General features: G+C 40.9%; 1 protein-coding gene across 1 annotated transcript in view; it reads left to right on the forward strand.

The window, feature by feature from the left end:
* NRXN3 (neurexin 3) overlaps nt 1-20508 on the forward strand; it is a 1753959-nt gene that overhangs the window by 1421871 nt on the left and 311580 nt on the right. The window lies entirely within an intron of this gene.

The following is a 20508-nucleotide window of genomic DNA, read 5'->3' on the forward strand; positions in this document are numbered from 1 at the left end:
ACTTGGTTTGCAAATATATTCCCCCAGTCCATAGGTTGTCTCAGAGGAGGAGATTTCTGAGCTGGGCCGGACCATTGCTGAGAGTTGAATGGATGGAAAAGAGAAAAGAGGCTATTCTAGTCAAGAACATAATGTATTTTCTTAAAAGCAAAAGCAAGGAAAATAAAATTATCTAGATGGGATGGCATTTTGGGAAGGATAAGATTGTGGTAAAGTTGGATGAAGAGTCAAAATCTGGCTGCTCTTTTATGTACTTTATGTATTACCTGCGAAGTAATAATAATGGTACAATTTAACTGAGTTTATAGTGGTGGTAAGCAGTGTATGAGCTGCTAGGGATCCAGAGATGATAAGATCTAGTGTTTGATCTTAACATTTCAGAATCTAAGCTTTGGTAAAGTCATAAAGTCAATGCATTCTAGAATAATAGGTATATACCTATTATATATATATATATACACGTGTACATGTATGTACACATACATATACATGCATGTATATGTACATATATGTGTATTACATGTACATGTGTGTGTGTGTGTGTATACTCACACACACACACACCTATAGGACTTTCCAGGTGGGGCTAGTGGACCTGCCTGTCAATGCATAAGAGACGCAGGTTCCATCCCTGGGTCGAGAAGATCCCCTGGAGAAGGACATGGCAACCCACTCCAGTGTTCTTGCCTGGAGAAGCCCATGGACAGAGGAACCTGGTGGGCTATAGTCCACGGGGTCGCAAAAAGTCAGACACAACCAAAGTGACTTATCATGGATGCATATATATGTGTAAGAGTTAGGGGTGTGTGTATACACACACACACACACACACACACACACACACACACACACACACACACACCAAGAGAGTATGCAGAACAAAACCCTTGCTCTGCTTGCTGGATTCAGGAAGGCTTTGCAGAAATAGTAAGATCTCCACTGGTTGATGAAGGATGTCTAGGAGTTTGCCAGTTTGACAAGATGGAGGAGGCATTTCAGACAGGAAGAATAGCACAGTAGAATGGCACAAAGGCACAGTAGAATCCTAAATTACATTCCTTTTTATTTCAGCTAAAAAAGAAACAAAAACAAATGCTGTTTCACTGATGCTGGGGACAGAGCATATTTTCATTTTACCCTCCACATTTTCACCTTGCCAGCTCTCTTTGTCTGTGGACCATAATTTCTCAGCTTTTCTCTACAGTGATATTTCAGCCAAATTGCTCTACTAATATAATGCCTGATAGCTCAGTTGGTAAAGAATCTGCCTGCAGTGCAGGAGACCCCAGTTCAGTTCCTGGGTCAGGAAGATGCACTGGAGAAGGGATAGGCTACCCACTCCAGTATTCCTGGGCTTCCCTCGTGTTTCAGCTGTAAAGAATCCACCCACAACGTGGGAGACCTGGGTGGGAAAGAGCCCCTTGAGAAGTGAAGGGCTACTCACTCCAGTATTCTGTCTGGCCTGGAGAGTTCCATGGCTGTCTAGTCCATGGGGCCGCAAAGAGTCGGATACGACTGAGTGACTTTCACTTTCCTTCAGTATAATGCTAGGAAGGCATCACCACTGTTTTCTGCTGCTATCCTTGGCTGTGTCCCTACCTTTCAGCCAACTTCAGTGAAGATCGTAAAGGGAAATACAAATCTCCCAGAACTGAACACAGACGTCCCCCTCGCTCCAGGATCAGGGTGTGGGGGATGGTAGGCTTATCACATTCTGTCCCACAAACAACGATTCTGCTTCCCAACAGCAAGGGGGAGAGCAAAATGCATACCCTTTGCAGAAAGTTGTTGGGAGAGTGTGGGCCATTGTGATGCACCAGTTGTTAAAATCTTTGAGCATAATCAGAATTTTCCATTATACATTAATTTTCCAAGTGACATTTTATATGTGATTTTCTGTGAGTCAAGTGGGGACAAGCACAATCACCATTTGGTAAAAAGGAAACTGAGTAAAGGAAATGCTTACTGAATGGAATAGAAAGATGAGATTATTTCATTTCAGTACATATTTGTTTATTTACTTAGCTGCATTAGGTCTTAGCTGTGGCACACAGGGTCTTCATTGCATCATGCGGACTCTCTAGCTGTGGCCTGTGGGCTCCAGAGCGCATGGACTCTGTAGTTGCAGAGCCAGGGCTTAGTTGCTCCAAGGCATGTGGGATCTTAGTTCCACAAGCAGGGATCGAACCCACGTCACCTACACTGCTAGTTGGATTCTTAACCACTGGGCCACCAACGAAGTCTCCCAGCAAACATTTTGAGCATCTATTATGTCTGAGTTTTATTGTTAGGTCATGGTATATGTGTGTAAATAAAACACCTCTGATGCCATCAGGCTCTTCTGTTCACATTGTGCTCTCTGGCTGGGATCCGTCTACCTCCATTCACCCTTGACCAATGCAGCTTACCCAGGCTTTTATATGTAAAGCCCAACCCATGTGCCATCTCCTCTCTGTGGCTTGACTTTACTCTCCCTTACCTCTCTCTGCAAACACAATGATTTTGCTACCATTTTGGTTTTCCATGAATTCTGTCCCGTATTCTATTCAACCTTCTTCACTTGACTGAAATAGATGAGGCCATCTTTACATCCCTAATAGCTGGCATAACAAACAACAGACACATACTTAGTAAAGTGAAGCCATGGCTTTGCCTGAGATGGGTTCATGATCCAGAGGAGATAAACACATGCAACTTTATTATGTATGCTAAATACTAAATCTAGTTGAGGTCTTGAGATTGGTCGTAAAACTAATATTTGCTATAAACCTAGCAAATCTGATTTCCAGATTTCTGCTATTCTCTTTCCAATAAGATGATCCACCAAAGAAATTCTCATTTCCATAAAAAGTAAAAATCATGCTCAAATCAATGTTGGGAATACTGACTACTCTGTTCTTTTGGATAGCTATGATTCCAATTAACATATTAAAAACTGAAAATTCCTACTGTAAAAAAATCCCCTCCTCACTCTTCTCCCCAAAACCTGATTGTTCCCAAACCCAGTGGATCATAGAATTTATTACATGTGAAAACCAATCAGCATTCCACATCATTAGCACACTTAGACATTCTTTGGGTGATGCTGCCTTTGAGATCAAGTATTCGTATTGTGAAGAGTTTATAAAGCTCCTGTGGAAACAATATCTGGATAGACTTTTACTCTAAACCTGCTCTGTGCTTGGAGGCCACTGTGCAAACTAGGTCAGCGTGTTCATACCAGAGACTTCCAGGCCAGTTAGCATTCCTGAAGGGGAGAGAGAGGAGTATTGCCTAAGGGGTAACCTGGATTTCTCTGAGGACAGAACTGGGAGCAAGGAGGCCCTTGGGAAGTTCCTGCTTTGTGGGGCCTGAAGCTTATACAGTGTGCGTACGTGTGGTATGTAACTTCTTTAAGAAAAATATTGCAAAATTAGATATGAGTGACTATTAATTTAGCATGAGAAAAGAAATAATGAACATTCACAAATTTTAAACAAACTGATAAATATCATAAACATTACAGAAATATATACAATAATCTACTTTTTTGACATAATTGCTTGACACACTTCCATGATACGTTTTCCCTACAATATAATTTATGTTCTCTTTGGATGCCTTTTCATGACAATTTTGTAATGTTTACTACCAATAAAACAGAAGGGTAATTCAGTCTTTTTCTTGGGGGAGGGGGGGGGGCTTGGCTGATCAAATGTTGTATTTTTTATTAGTAGTAGCTTTTGAAATGTTATATTGGTAAAGTCAAATCTATTTTTAAGGAATATTTCAACTTTGGGCAGATTCTGTCAAGACTGGGTCATATAGAAATGGAGGTGGTCAGTCTACTTCTGGAAGCCATTTCTATACCTGGAAAGTGAGTAAAGCCTTAATTCTGCAAAGACATATTGTGAACTATATGAAGATATCCCAACAAAGAACTAAATGTATCCCAATCCACCTACCATTAGTTGGATCCCAAACACATTGACTGCCGCTTCATTAAGCCCTACTTAAGGGGATGTGTGATGGAGAGGAGGTTAGAGATGAAGGGTATTGGGGTCTTCAGCTACTACAGCTAAAGTATCTTGTTTACCAATTTTACCGAAAAGACAAGGCCCAAGGAACACATTGCTATGGCCACTCTCAGGGCTTTGGAAGCCCAGCATGAATGGATTCTCTAATGAGTCAGCTTTCCTAGCTTCACTTCATGGTGGGGGAAGGAGGGTCTTCTGTTAGAAAGTAACAAGAGAGGTATTACACAGCCCATCTTGGGTGGCCCTACATGGCACAGCTCATAGTTTCCCTGCGTTAGACAAGGCTGTGGTCCCTGTGATCAGATTGGTTAGTCTTCCGTGATGGTGGTTTTCATTCTTCTGTCCTCTGATGGAGCAGAATCAGAGACTTATGGAAGCTTCCTGATGGGAGAGACTGACAGAGGGGGAAACTAGTTCTTGTTCTGATGGGCAGGGCCATGCTCAGTAAATCTTCAATCCAATTTTCTTCTGATGGGTGGGGCTGTGTTCCCCCTTTGCTATTTACCTGGGGCCAAACTATGGTGGAGGTAATGAAGAAAATGGCAACCTCCTTCAAAAGGTCTCCTTGAAAAGAGCTTGGTGCTGGGAAAGATTGAAGGTGGGAGGAGAAGGGGACGACAAAGGATGAGATGGTTGGATGGCATCACCGACTCGATGGACATGGGTTTGGGTGGACTCTAGGAGTTGGTGATGGACAGGGAGGCCTGGTGTGCTGTGGTTCCATGGGGTTGCAAAGGGTCAGACAAGACTGAGCCAACTGAACTGAACCGAACTGATTGCACAGCAAGAAACTCTGTATGGAGAGCAAGATAAGAAAGGTATCAAGAGGTCACAGGTTCAGTAGCGAGTAGCTGGAACTGTTACCTTGGAATAACCAGCCTGTCCGTAATCCCCTGGGCTCTTCAAGAGACCCTCTCCTCCCTGGGTCCTTGCGGTCCAGTGGCTCACCCCCATCACACAAGGCACTGCCTGGTGCCTCTTTATGACCAGAGGGCTGCTTGTGCAACGGAGGCCAGTCCCACTGCAGAGATTGTATGTGTCTTTCTTTTATTTTACTGGAAGTCTTTGCTGCCATCCGGGCTGGTAATTGCACCACACCGTTTCTGAATCGATTGCTTTTAGAGCTGTTGAGCTTTTATTACTGCTTCTCGTTGGGGAGAGCGGAGGGAGAAAGGCAGGTCAGCCTGGGCTCCGCGAAAGATGAATGTCATCAAATTGTCTTTCTCCAGCTGTTGAATAAAACTAGTAATGCTGTGCCATTAAACCAAAAAGAAAATGAGGGTGTGAGAGAAAGGAGAGATGTTGCAGGGACAGAGAGAGACAGAACAAGATGAACATATGGATCTGACTCTTCTTGGAATAGACAACAAAGCCATATTGTGATGTTGACTACATAGTGCAGTAATGTAGGAATGCAGCAAGAAGTAAAAGGCAAATTTAAAAAAGATATCTGTTGGCAGTTGCACAAATCTGCCATCTTTGCAGGTTTACTGATGTTTCCTCTTTCTTGGAGCTGAGGAAAAAAAATATATATATATATAATATTCCAAATTATATATATATATATATATACACACACCGTTTTTTTCTCACTCCGATTGATAGACTCTGTAATTTGAATCAAATATGATGGAATTCCTCCTTAATTATACATATAACTGCTATTTCACTGGCAGGTGTCTCTATCCACACAACTGGGCCGGTTTTATCAACATTGGCATTTATTTTTGATTTATCTAGCAGCATTTCTTCACAGTTTAACATAAGGTAGAAAGTAGCAGGGCCATTCCCTCGAGAATGAGGAATTCACACAATTCAGTTTTGTGAGGAGCATTCTCATTCTACCTGGAATGTGTCTTCAAGAAGCTAGCTAACCTAGCTTCTGGGTAAGGAAGCTTGGAAAATGAACTGAATCGCTCATGTGAACTTTGTTCATACTGTTTACAGTCCTAAACAACGCCTCATTTAACATCTTGTCCCATATGATACCCCCTGCAATATTCATGTGCATGAACTGGATTCTTTCTTATCATAAACATTTTAGGAAAGGCTTAATGACACTGTTCATGGCATTTACCTATTTTCCAAAAATAGTCTAAATCTGTTTTTATAATTTGGACTTTTGAGCTAAACTTGTCTGAAGCATATTTAAGCATCACATAAATGTCAGATCTTACAGAGGATTCTCCTCTGCTGAGCAGGAGGCAATATGCCCGTTTCAAAATGCCAGTTAAAAGTGCAGGGGACTTAAATGACATTCCTGGAGTCATACACCATATCAGAGCTTGGCATAACACCCAGGCATCCTGATTCCCATTCTACGACTCTAACAACCAGAGTCGGTGCAGTACGATTGCACATGACAGGCCCTACCTTTGGAGTGGGATGCGTGTGAACATCATTCGTCACTGCAGTTCAGTTCAGTCGCTCAGTCGTGTCCGACTCCTTGCAACCCCATGAATCGCAGCACACCAGGCCTCCCTGTCCATCACCAACTCCAGGAGTTCACTCAGACTCACGTCCATCGAGTCCGTGATGCCATCCAGCCATCTCATCCTCTGTCATCCCCTTCTCCTCCTGCCCCCAATCCCTCCCAGCATCAGGGTCTTTTCCAATGAGTCAACTCTTCACATGAGGTGGCCAAAATATTGGAGTTTCAGCTTCAGCATCAGTGATTCCAATGAACACCCAGGACTGATCTCCTTTAGGATAGACTGGTTGGATCTCCTTGCAGTCCAAGGGACTCTCAAGAGTCTTCTCCAACACTGCAGTTCAAAAGCATCAATTCTTCAGCACTCAGCTTTCTTAGTCCAACTCTCACATCCATACATGACCACAGGAAAAACCATAGCCTTGACTAGATGGACCTTTGTTGGCAAAGTAATGTCTCTGCTTTTCAATATGCTATCTAGGTTGGTCATAACTTTCCTTCCAAGGAGGAAGCATCTTTTAATTTCATGGCTGCAATCACCATCTACAGTGATTTTGGAGCCTAAAAAATAAAATCTGACACTGGTTCCCCATCTATTTGCCATGAAGTGATAGGACCAGATGCCATGATCTTCGTTTTCTGAATGTTGAGCTTTAAGTCAACTTTTTTGCTCTTCTCTTTCACTTTCATCAAGAGGCTTTTTAGTTCCTCTTCACTTTCTGCCATAAGAGTGGTGTCATCTGCATATTTGAGGTTATTGATATTTCTCCTTAAATATATGCATGATATCTTCCCTTGTGGTCCCTCTACCGTGTTCAGTCTGTCAGGTCAAGCAGCATTGCTGTTATTATTTGAAATGGAGAGGATGTTTGGACTGTTGGTCTCAGTGGCAGTTGGCACATAGCAGCTAGCAGTCTGGTGTCATACAGAAAGATACAGCCTGGTGCACAGATCCGCTAGTGTATCAGCACAAATAATGGCATCAGATGGCCCTGCCAAACTGCTATCTCTTTGCCAGTTCCCCACCTACACTCTCATTAGTTCCTGCCTAATAGCCAGTGATGTTCCATGGATTTCCTTGTAAAGATCATACCATTTCGGATTTGGTTTAACATTCCAGTCCCTTCAGGTTGGAAGTCAGAGTTTAGGAGAGCTGTATTCTGTGTTAAAAGTCAGTGTAATTTCTCTCTTGCTTGTTCTGTATTTCTGCAACTGTACAAATCTAAAACAGTATAAACAAAAAAAAATTATTTATTGTTAGGTAATGGTTGTTTTTCTACTAAGTTATGAAGGAAACTTTTCTGTTTTGACTGACAGTCAGAATCAGTTCATCAATGAAAAATGTCAGTGAATTAAGCATGGAAGAAACTTTGATCCAGAGTAATTCACAATGTGGGAGGCCCTGAATGTAACATAAGAAACATGTTTAACCTACTCTCATAAACTCTACTCAGTGTAAACTCTTGGTGAGTAATTAGGGACTTAAGCAGAGTCACTCTGAAAGGATAACTCACTACAAAGCCCTTATCGAAGGCAAAAGGAGAAGGGGAAGACAGAGGGTGAGATGGTTGGATGGCATCACCAGCTCAATGGACATGAGCTTGAGTAAATTCCAGGAGTTGGTGATGGACAGGGAGGCCTGGCATGCTACAGTCCATGGGGTCACAAAGAGTCAGACACAACTAAGCGACTGAACTGAGCTTCTTTGAAAATAGACAACATACTTTAATGCTAGTTCTTACCTGTAATGGATGATGTTATAATGAGGATCTAGTATATGATTCCTATTTTGTGAGTGGGAGACTGAGGACAAGAGACATTTTGGTGACTATAAAAGTTCCCTGAGCTGTTGCTCAGCAACCGCTTGGTCGTGTCCAACTCTTTGCCACCCCATGGACTGCAGCACACCAGGCCTCCTTGTCCTTTACCATCTCCCAGAACTTACCCAAACTCATGTCTGTTGAGTTGGTGATGCCATCCAACATCTTGTCCTCCATTGTCACCTTCCCCTGCCACCTTCACTCTTTCTCAGCATCAGGGTCTTTTTCAGTGAATCAGCTCTTTTCATCAGGTGGCCAAAGTATTGGAGTTTCAGCTTTAGCATCAGTCCTTCCAGTGAATATTCAGGAATGATTTCCTCTAGGATTGATTGGTTTGATCTCCTTGCATTCCAAGGGACTCTCAAGAGTCTTCTCCAACACCACAGTTGAAAAACATCAACTCAACAGCCTTCTTTCAGTGTCATGTGTCAAAATTAAGATTTGACTCAGGCCGAGCCCAAGTCACACTTTCACTTGAGCCCTGCTCTCTGCCCAGTAGCTTATTTCACAGAGGATACCCTTTGTTGGATCTTGTAGGGATCAAGATCTGTTGTGGATATCAGTCTCAAGGGGCCTATGGCAGTAATAAGATGCTATGTAAATAAGGAACATGTTTAACTTCCCTAAAACCCCTGTCTACGTTTTGAGGCTGTGACCATAACATTGACAGGGATCAGTCTTAATATTTGACTAGTTAACTGTGGGGTTTGGTTTTTCCATTACAGTGTACTCTGTTGAAATATGGTCTCATTAAATAAATGCCCCTCCTATCAGAGACGAGTTTCCTACAAGCAATGTGAAGGCTAACAAGTTTAATAACTGACAATTTTTTTCCTTAAAAAAAAAAAATGGAAAGGAGAAAGCAAAAGAAAACTTTAACCCATTTCCCTTCTTCTCACTGCAAGGCACACTATGGCCACTTGTGAAGATGGGTAATTGAATTCAGCGGTGCAGGCTGACAGCATTTCCACTGTAAGTGGATCTCTCTTCTCTATCAGTGAGAGAAAATGGCCTCAAATGATGCTGACTGGGACACAGCAGCCATCTCCCTTGAAAATAGCTGAGCCTTATTGACTTCCCTGGGTAGGGAGTCCAAATTGCTACCCAGATGAGTCCAAGGGGCAGCTGGGATAGACCTGGCTACTCAGTGGGTCTCCATCCTTCTGGAGTAAGTGATCAAGAGGGCCCATCCCAGAGGAAGGAAGAACATTATGGCCAGGTGTCGGGAATAATAGGGCAAATAAACAGTGAAAGAACTTTATAGTTTTTAATAACATGTAAAGTAACATGTGTAAGTGTATTTAAAAGTTTTATAATATAACACATGTCAAGCATCTTAAAAAAAAAAAAAAGATTGGGATTTCCCTGGTGGTCCAGTGGTTAGGTTAAGACTTCTCATTCCAGTGCAGGGGATAGGAGTTCAATCACTGGTCGGGGAGCTAAAATCTCACATGCTTTGTGCCCCCAAAACCAAAGCATAAAACAGAAGCAATATTGTAACAAAATCAATAAAGACTTTTATTATATTTTTTCAGAAATATATTTGGGGGAAATGCCATTTATTATTTTTTTAATTTAAATTTATTTATTTTAATTGGAGGCTAATTACTTTACAATATTATATTGGTTTTGCCATATATCAACATGAATCTGCCACGGGTATACACATGTTCCCCATCCTGAACCCCCCTCCCACCTCTCTCCCCATACCATGGTCCACATCAAAAAAAGTCTTTTAAAAAGAGATATTCCTAGGTTCTAACTATTTGTCCTTGCATAGTGGTTTAGAATATGTCAACATTACATGCTCAGTCATGTCCAACTCTTTGCGACTCCCCTGGACAGTAGCCCACCAAGCTGCACTTCCATGGAATTTTCCAAGCAAAAATACTGGAGTGGGTTGCCATTTCCTACTTCAGAGGATCTTCCCTACCCTGGGATCAAACCTGTACTGCCTACATCTCTTCCATTGGCAGGTAGATTCTTTACCACTCTGCCACCTAGGAAGCCCCTGTGTATACTGACTTTTTTTTTTTTTAATTATTTTTTATTTTTTTAATTTTAAAATCTTTAATTCTTACATGTGTTCCCAAACATGAACCCCCCTCCCACCTCCCTCCCCATAACATCTCTGTGGGTCATCCCCATGCACCAGCCCCAAGCATGCTGTATCCTGCATATACTGACTTTTAAGAGAACTGAGAATAAAAGAAGCCGCTGAGGAAAAGAGAAGGTAGTTTGAGTCTCAGACCTCATCCCTTGAATAAGGTCTGTAATGGTAATTGGTATTATTAAATCTGCAATGCATCTTCAGCAGAAATTTCTTTATCTAATGGCCATGGTGGAGTTTCAGAAATGTCGAGAATCTAGTTAGGGAAAGCCCCAAATGAGATTTTTTTGGCTGAGAATATTAACAAACTGCTAAATATAGTAAGAAAGAATCATGACCACCATCCTTGCCAACATCATCCCACACCTTTTGGACTTTAAGATGACTAAGCTTATTGGGGTACAACCTACAGAAACATATTGCTCATACAAGGAAGGAGTTTCCAAGAATGCATTCTCATGGGTCTGAGTGTTCTCTGCAAGTGGCAGATGTCAGTGACAGCTAAAAAAGTTATAATAGTACAAGCATATTTTGAATGATCTGGCTGTGACCGCTGAATATTCAGGTGCTTTCACACGATTTTAATGACTGTGCTGAGTTGTTTTCATGCCACATGGGGACCAAAGCTTTCCTATCTTTACTGTGGAGAACTAATGTGAAAAGAACAGAGGCAGACAGAGAACATAAATGATATGTTTATGCCATGCAAAAGATAAAATGACGTCAGAGCATGCTTTCAGAAACAAAGCCTTCACACTATTTAATGGCAGCCCACTCCAGTATTCTTGCTTGGAAAATTGCATGGACGGCAGAACCTGGTAGGCTCCCTACCGTCCATGGGGTCGCAAAGAGTCAGGCACAACTGAGCGACCTCACTTTCACACTATTTCAACTGGAGAAAACTGGAGGGAGGCTAGAATCATAGTGAGCATTGCTTGCAGAAGGTTGAAGAGCTCAGGCTTCTTGACTAGCGAACCTGGGCTTGACTATTTCAGGTCAGGACTATTCCTGTGGGAATGGTCTCCCATCCAAGTACCAACCAGGCTTGACCCTGCTTAGCTTCTGAGATCAGATGAAATTGGGCACATTCAGGGTGGTATGGCCATAGACTGGGACTGGTAATTTTGTTTAAACTAAGCAACATCTGCTGTCACATTAAATTAAGTTGTTAATTGATATTTTACAATGTTTCTGGATTTATTTGTATTTTATCTCTAAATCTGTTTTGAAATTGACCACATGCTGGGCCACAAGGCAAGCCTTGGTAAATTTAAGAAAATCTGAATCGGTTTTGCTTTCATAAGGGCTATAAGCACAAGTGGATTGCAGCTACCTTTGTTTGTATATATGTATGTAAATGTATTTTTTTAATGAGCATACACTGCAATTCATTCATTCGTTCATTTCTATTTTGGGGTCGTGCTGGGTCTCCGTTGCTGCACATGGCCTTTCTCTAGCTGCAGTGGGCTGATGCTGCTCTCCAGCTGCAGTGCATGGCTTTCTTACTGCAGTAGCTTCTCTTACTGTAGAGCAGGAGCTCTAGGGTGTGTGGGCTTCGGCTGTTGCGGCACTTGCGCTGTCAGAGCACAGACTCAGTAACTGTGGTGCATGGACTTAGTTGCCTTGCAGCACGTGGAATCTCTTAGGCCAGGGATGAAACCTGTGTCCCCTGCATTGACAGGTGGATTCTTAACCACTGGACTACTGGGGAAATCCTGTTTGTGTATATTTATGTAATGCTAAAATAAACATAATTGGAGTGATTGGGGGTGGGGGTTAGCTCCCCACAAATGGCTTTTTCTTTTAAAGAGATCCTATATTTTTTTCAAGTTTGATAAGTCATCACGGATAAAGATACTCAGAGTTTATTGACTCAGAATTGGGTGTTGACATCAGTAGGCAGGGTTTTCTTCTCTTTATATTCTGTTCCCCTGAGTTACAATTGCCTGCTGATTTTAGTAGGGCTATGGAAATTACCAATGGCCAGAAAAATGCAAGTTTGTAAGTACCCATTAGATTCAGTTTTGTAAGATCAAAGGCTCAATATTACCTCAAAGGCAATTGGGTAGATTCTTTGAGAGAAAGAGATGTGTCTCTGTGCAAAGAATAAAGCTAAACACCTAGACTGGTTTTAGAGAGGGGATGGAAAAGAAAGGGATAGCACAGGAGCTGGCCAATTATTATTGTTGTTTAGTCAAGTCATGTCTGACTGTTTTGTGACCCCATGGACTGTAGCTCCTCTTCCCACGGGATTTCCCAGACAAGAGTACTGGAGTGAGTTGCCATTTCCTTCTCCAGGGGATCTTCCTGACCCAGGGATCAAACCCACGTCTCCTATATTGTCAGGTGGATTCTTTACCACTGAGCTGCCAGGGAATCCTTCAGGCCAATTATGCTTTCTCCATAAATGAGAGTCTTAAAAGATTTCAGTGTGAACTACTTGGGAAACACAAGTTACTGTCTTTAATATTTGTTAAGAAAAATTATTTAGTGCAAAGAAGGAAACAGCACAGGAACTTTTTTTTTTTTACTTTATTTTACTTTACAATACTGTATTGGTTTTGCCATACATTGACATGAATCCACCACGGGTGTACATGCGATCCCAAACAAGAACCCCCCTCCCACCTCCCTCCCCACAACATCCCTCTGGGTCATCCCCGTGCACCAGCCCCAAGCATGCTGTATCCTGCATCAGACATAGACTGGTGATTCGATTCTTACATGATAGTATACATGTTTCAATGCCATTCTCCCAAATCATCCCACCCTTTCCCTCTCCTCTGAGTCCAAAAGTCCGCTATACACATCTGTGTCTTTTTTGCTGTCTTGCATACAGGGTCATCATTGCCATCTTTCTAAATTCCATATATATGTGTTAGTATACTGTATTGGTGTTTTTCTTTCTGGCTTACTTCACTCTGTATAATCGGCTCCAGTTTCATCCATCTCATCAGCACTGATTCAAATGTATTCTTTTTAACGGCTGAGTAATACTCCATTGTGTATATGTACCACAGCTTTCTTATCCATTCATCTGCTGATGGACATCTAGGTTGTTTCCATGTCCTGGCTATTATAAACAGTGCTGCGATGAACATTGGGGTACATGTGTCTCTTTCAATTCTGGTTTCCTCGGTGTGTATGCCCAGCAGTGGGATTGCTGGGTCATATGGCAATTCTATTTGCAATTTTTTAAGGAATCTCCACACTGTTTTCCATAGTGGTTGTACTAGTTTGCATTCCCACCAACAGTGTAGGAGGGCTCCCTTTTCTCCTCACCCTCTCCAGCATTTATTGCTTGCAGATTTTTGGATCACAGACATTCTGACTGGTGTGAGGTGGTACCTCATTGTGGTTTTGATTTGCATTTCTCTAACAATGAGTGATGTTGAGCATCTTTTCATGTGTTTGTTAGCCATCCGTATGTCTTCTTTGGAGAAATGTCTGTTTAGTTCTTTGGCCCATTTTTTGATCGGGTTGTTTATTTTTCTGGAATTGAGTTGCATAAGTTGCTTGTATATTTTTGAGATTAGTTGTTTGTCAGTTGTTTCATTTGCTATTATTTTCTCCCATTCAGAAGGCTATCTTTTCACCTTGCTGATATTTTCCTTTGTTGTGCAGAAGCTTTTAATTTTAATTAGATCCCATTTGTTTATTTTTTCTTTTATTTCCAGAATTCTGGGAGGTGGATCATAGAGGATCCTGCTGTGATTTATGTCGGAGAGTGTTTTGCCTATGTTCTCCTCTAGGAGTTTTATAGTTTCTGGTCTTACATTTAGATCTTTAATCCATTTTGAGTTTATTTTTGTGTGCGGTGTTAGAAAGTGATCTAGTTTCATTCTTTTACAAGTGGTTGACCAGTTTTCCCAGCACCACTTGTTGAAGAGACTGTCTTTACTCCATTGTATATTCTTGCCTCCTTTGTCAAAGATAAGGTGTCCATATGTGTGTGGGTTTATCTCTGGGCTTTCTATTTTGTTCCATTGATCTATATTTCTGTCTTTGTGCCAGTACCGTACTGTCTTGATGACTGTGGCTTTGTAGTAGAGCCTGAAGTCAGGCAAGTTGATTTCTCCAGTTCCATTCTTCTTTCTCAAGATTGCCTTGGCTATTCGGGGTTTTTTGTATTTCCATACAAATCTTGAAATTATTTGTTCTAGTTCTGTGAAAAATATCGCTGGTAGCTTGATAGGGATTGCATTGAATTTGTAAATTGCTTTGGGTAGTATACTCATTTTCACTATATTGATTCTTCCGATCCATGAACATGGTATATTTCTCCATCTATTAGTGTCCTCTTTGATTTCTTTCATCAGTGTTTTATAGTTTTCTATATATAGGTCTTTAGTTTCTTTAGGTAGATATATTCCTAAGTATTTTATTCTTTTCGTTGCAATGGTGAATGGAATTGTTTCCTTAATTTCTTTTTCTACTTTCTCATTATTAGTACATAGGAATACAAGGGATTTCTGTGTGTTGATTTTATATCCTGCAACTTTACTATATTCATTGATTAGCTCTAGTAATTTTCTAGTGGAGTCTTTAGGGATTTCTTTGTGGAGGATCATGTCATCTGCAAACAGTGAGAGTTTTACTTCTTCTTTTCCAGTTTGGATTCCTTTTATTTCTTTTTCTGCTCTGATTGCTGTGGCCAAAACTTCCAGAACTATGTTGAATAGTAGCGGTGAAAGTGGGCACCCTTGTCTTGTTCCTGACTTTAGGGGAAATGCTTTCAATTTTTCACCATTGAGGATAATGTTTGCTGTGAGTTTGTCATATATAGCTTTTATTATGTTGAGGTATGTTCCTTCTATTCCTGCTTTCTGAAGAGTTTTTATCATAAATGGATGTTGAATTTTGTCAAAGGCCTTCTCTGCATCTATTGAGATAATCATATGGCTTTTATTTTTTAATTTGTTAATGTGGTGAATTACATTGATTGATTTGCAGATATTGAAGAATCCTTGCATCCCTGGGATAAAGCCCAGTTGGTCATGGTGTATGATCTTTTTAATGTGTTGTTGGATTCTGATTGCTAGAATTTTGTTGAGGATTTTTGCATCTATGTTCATCAGTGATATTGGCCTGTAGTTTTCTTTTTTTGTAGTATCTTTGTCAGGTTTTGGTATTAGGGTGATGGTGGCCTCATAGAATGAGTTTGGAAGTTTACCTTCCTCTGCAATTTTCTGGAAGAGTTTGAGTAGGATAGGTGTTAGCTCTTCTCGAAATTTTTGGTAGAATTCAGCTGTGAAGCCATCTGGACCTGGGCTTTTGTTTGCTGGAAGATTTCTGATTACAGTTTCAATTTCCGTGCTTGTGATGGGTCTGTTAAGATTTTCTATTTCTTCCTGGTTCAGTTTTGGAAAATTGTACTTTTCTAAGAATTTGTCCATTTCTTCCATGTTGTCCAAGCACAGGAACTTTTAAAGCACAGACATATAACTTAATCACTTTAAGCAAAGCTTAGCATGTGTTATTTTCCCCTACTTCAGTTTCAGATGTACTCAGAATATTTTGGGGGTGTTTAGGGAGAGTCTATATGTCCAGTTGTGTGGCTTCCGAGCTGACATTCCTCTGTTCCTATAAGCCCCTGGGAACATGTCTTTAGCAGGTTCTTACTCTTACCAGAACAAGGGCATCAAGTTGCCAGTTAACTCCAATAATTAACTCCATGGAGTGAGTTCCTCAATTTTACTTAAGGCAGGAGCAGAAAACCAGTACCTACTGCTCTTTTTTCTTTGGTCTCATGCTGAACCTGGAGGGAACTGAAGGATTAAGGAAATTTCATTGCCTTTAGTTTCTCTTTGAGGAGCCTACCCCACCCCTTCTTATTGCTCACCCTGAGTTAGCTCTCAGTTAATAGTGATTTCTCTGCTTGTCCAACCCCTGCAGTGTCCTCCAGAATTTCTGACATAAACTGTTAAAGCCAAATCTTGCTGTGATTTTTGCCCCCATGGAGAAACATGCATTTCAGCAACAGCAAACCCTTTATAACTTGGGAGTCTCAGGGGCTTGATTGCATTACAGAGTCATAGGACCATAAGTACACAGCCATATATCACCAGGGTTAAATTGTTTTCAGTATGAAATGATGTCATCCACTTTCGACACAGCCTCAAGCCCAGTGCCCTTCATGTGGTAAGTATTCAATAAATACTTGACATTTTGATTTATTAATTTTTACCCCCTCTATATAAAGAAAAGTGTTATAGCGATACCTCTCAGTTATCTGTAAAAATCACTTAGTCGCAACACTTTATTTTATGGCAATGTCAGATGACTTGGATAGCATTGTATCATTCTGATATTTCTAATATCATACATGGAAAGTAAAGACCCAGTAAATTAGTTTAATTGGGGGGAAATTCATGTTTGCACTGATAATAATTGCATATTATCTTTAAAGACATAAAGGGTTGTTATTTTCAAGTAATGTAAACAGAATAAAATATTCCTTGTAGAGATCCTACTTTAAGGGTCTCCTAATAATTCCCATGTATTAGCAATTAGAACATCCCCCTGAAACTTGCCCTTTCCTACTCCCTTTGTGACTCCTTTTTGAGTGTAAGGTTGCATCAGAAGTTGTACTCTGATATCAATTTTGTTTAAGCTATTAATTTGACAGTGATTTTTTTTGACCCTTGAATGGCATAATTTCTTTAAATGTATTTCAGGTTAAGTTGTGTTCAAACTGACACCGATTTTTAAATTAGTGACTTTGAAGTCAGTGAAAAAAAGTGAAAAATAACGTATTTTGTATTTATGCAAAAAATTCTTGATGCTGAACAGAACTGACCTCTGGGTACAAGGTAGGATTGGACTTCCATATGTTAATGGCAAATAAGATAGGGCAGGGGCTTCTAATTACTTTATTTTATTAAGAATCCCAGGGCACCTCTTAGAATGGTAGAGGTGATGTTAGCCCTTATGTCCTGGACATGATCCAGTTTTGGTAATTGCTAATTACAATCTGTCTCCCTAATTCCCTTGACTCTTGCTTCTGAATGTGATTTTTCTTCACTTAGCAATATTTAACTATTATATACTCATGACCATTAGAACAGCTACTGATTTCTATTTCTATGTTTAATATGCTTTTCTTTTTGCTTGCTTTTGATTCTTATTATTATCCTATTATTATTCTATTTATGTAGACAGAAAAGAAAACACAAATCTTTAAAAATTTTTAGCTACTTTTAATGACTTAGGCTGGAACGTACTTTGTAAATCTAGCATAGGGACTTTCTGGATCCCTGTTTAACAATCTGAAATCACTAGACACACCAGTGGCCTACATCATACTCGTTACAAGATAGTGAAAATACAGAAATGGATTTCAGACAGGCCAGGATTTTCAATGTCCTCAATTCTAGGGTTCCATTCATGACGTGGAGGAGAGATATATGAAAGTTATCCCACAACTAGACCCACCTAATGATTCATCATGTTCTGGAGCCTACCCCAAACAGGAATATCTCTATTTTCGAGATTCTTTCGATCACAATGAATTGGAGCTGACAAATACAGAAAGAAGTGATGGGTCAAAAAGATTTTATTCATTTCAAAATACAAGTCCAAAGGATATCCAGGTGTTTACATTGTTTCTGGCCCTCTGAAGGTACACAGTTATTCTTGAGTCTGTTGGGATATAAGCCCTTGTTTAAGATGTATTATATGGAGTTCAGATGGAGGGTATCAGGATTTATCTGTGATCTACACTCAGTGTGTAAAAATCACCTCATGAGATAAGTGGAATTATATTCACACCCTAGCAACATTCAGATGAAGGAAGCATCTTTCTTGCTAGTCAGTATGCACTGAGCCTTCTCGGTGAGCAAAAATGCTTAGAACTTTCAAGACACAGATATCCCTGAGTCCCAGGATTACATATACCAAACATGTCAAACATAGATTTTGACCTGTCTTACTCACTCTAAAGAGGTTCATCAAACCGTCACTTCAAAGAGATGTTCTTCCTGAATCACCAGCATGTCTGAAAAACTCAAATATAATATTCCTGATATTTTCTTTTTGACCATGTTTTAGCCAGAGATGGAAAGACACTTCCTGTGGGTTTTCTTAGTGAAGCACTGTTTCCTGTGATATTGCCATAGTATGACTCAAACGTCCTATCCGTGACTCAGATAATGATCAAAGTAACTCATCTTAAGAGTTGTGCTGTCTTCTTCTGCTGTTCTTCATACTTCAGTTCCATCAAAAGGAACAAAGTGCTACTATTGTGTCTAAGAACACCATTTACTCACAAGCAGCATTGACATGGAAGTGAGGGATCCTAGTTACAGAACAATGGCTAATAATTGAGCTCGGAATGGCCATTTGGCTAGGTAGGTTGGGAAAAGCTAATCATGTCGTGCAGTAGCGCATTTCTCCAGCATTCTTTGAACCTAAAATTGCTATGTTGATGAAATCCATTTTAAACATGTTATTAAGGTTCTTAGGCTTGAAAAAAAATGGATATTTTCAGGATGTTCTGACTTTTTGATATATCAGGGAAGATTTTGATGTCAGAATGACCACCCACACACAAAAAATAATAACACAAACTCCAGGAGTTGGTGATGGACAGGGAGGCCTAGCGTGCTGCGATTCATGGGGTCGCAAAGAGTCAGACACGACTGAGCGACTGAACTGAACTGAACTGATCCCCCCACCCAGAACTCAGTAAATTTTATTACTGAGGATCTGAAGAAACTCCCGCTGGTTTCTATGTGGCTGTTTGTCTAACTTGAATATTATCTTTTTTTTTTAATCCTGGTAACACACTTGATACTCACCTCCTGCCACACAATTCCTACTGCTGCTACACTGGAAATATATTCTTGCTTTCTATAAGTTTAATAGTTTAGGAGAGAGAGAAAAAAAAAACCATGTGTTTATTTCATTGTTTGCTTGCACTAATGCAGAAAACCACTGGACAGAGCCTTCCTCTTTAGTGAGTAGAACAAACAGGCATTACATCCCCAGATTTTCTGCGTTCATTCTTATCAGGATAGCTGATACTGACCTTGCACTTAAAAATACTGGGCAAGCTCTGGGGATGAGTCTTGACCCAAATTTAGAAATGTACAAGCTTTCCACTGTACCTTCTAGGATGTGTATTTCCCAAACAGCGAGAGGAGGATTAAGAAAGAAAAACTAAAACACTAAGGGGCTTTGGATGGGCCCAATGTGTGTGTGTGTGAGAGACAGAGAAATTGAAGCAGAAACTCCTGAGAACATATTTTAATCGATTACAATAAAATCTTTTATGAGCATTGCAAGAGTGGATGTGTCTACTGCTATCCCCAGGCCAAAGCTTGAATCCTTAGCATTTGCTGTCTTGGTGCCCTTAGACCAGAAGTCCTCTGTTCTTGGCCCCTAATTCAAGTTCCCTTCCAACCTTCTCCCCTCCCCCGCAAGAGTTATCTCCAGGTGACCTCTGAGTTTTCCAGGGATCATAATCCGTCCTCTCATAAGGTTTTCCTTCTTGGCCTCTGTGCTGATGTCTGCTGCCTGCCCGATTCAACCGAATATATAATTGTCACGCAAGGACTCTCTGCCATGAGAATGTTGCTTTCTGAGCCCTCTAAACTGGAAGACCTTCAGGGATCAAGATTCAGTTTAACCTCCTAAGGCCCAGCAGAGTTCTCCACAGAAATGGGGAAGAAATCCTCCTGGCATGTGGTTGAGGCTATTGAAGAAACACCCCTTTCCCTTTTTCCTCTTCACCTCTGGCACCCCTGCCAGCACTCTCTTACAGACGCTTCTCTTCACAGGCCCCCTCTTGACACACAGCCTGCCCAGAGCAGACCCCCAGAGGCTGACTGTGGAGGTCTTGGGACCCAGTTTGGCCCCGGGTCCTGTCTTAGCTGGCGGGGGCCATCACAGTACCGCAGATACTGTGGCTTAACCCACAGATTTTTATTCCTCACAGTTCTGGAGTCTGGAAAGTCCAAGAGGAAGGTTCTGGCCAATTCAGTTTCTGGTAAGAGCTGGCTTCCTGGCTCACAGAATGCTTCCTTGTCTGTGTCTCTCCATGACCTCTCCTTGGCATATATATATATATATATGCCTGGGGAATGGTGCCATAGGAGAGAGAAGGCAAGCCTTTTCTCTCAGATGTCTCCT

The sequence above is a fragment of the Budorcas taxicolor genome, chromosome 10 (assembly GCF_023091745.1).
Source record: "Budorcas taxicolor isolate Tak-1 chromosome 10, Takin1.1, whole genome shotgun sequence".
Classification (NCBI taxonomy): Eukaryota; Metazoa; Chordata; class Mammalia; order Artiodactyla; family Bovidae; genus Budorcas; species Budorcas taxicolor.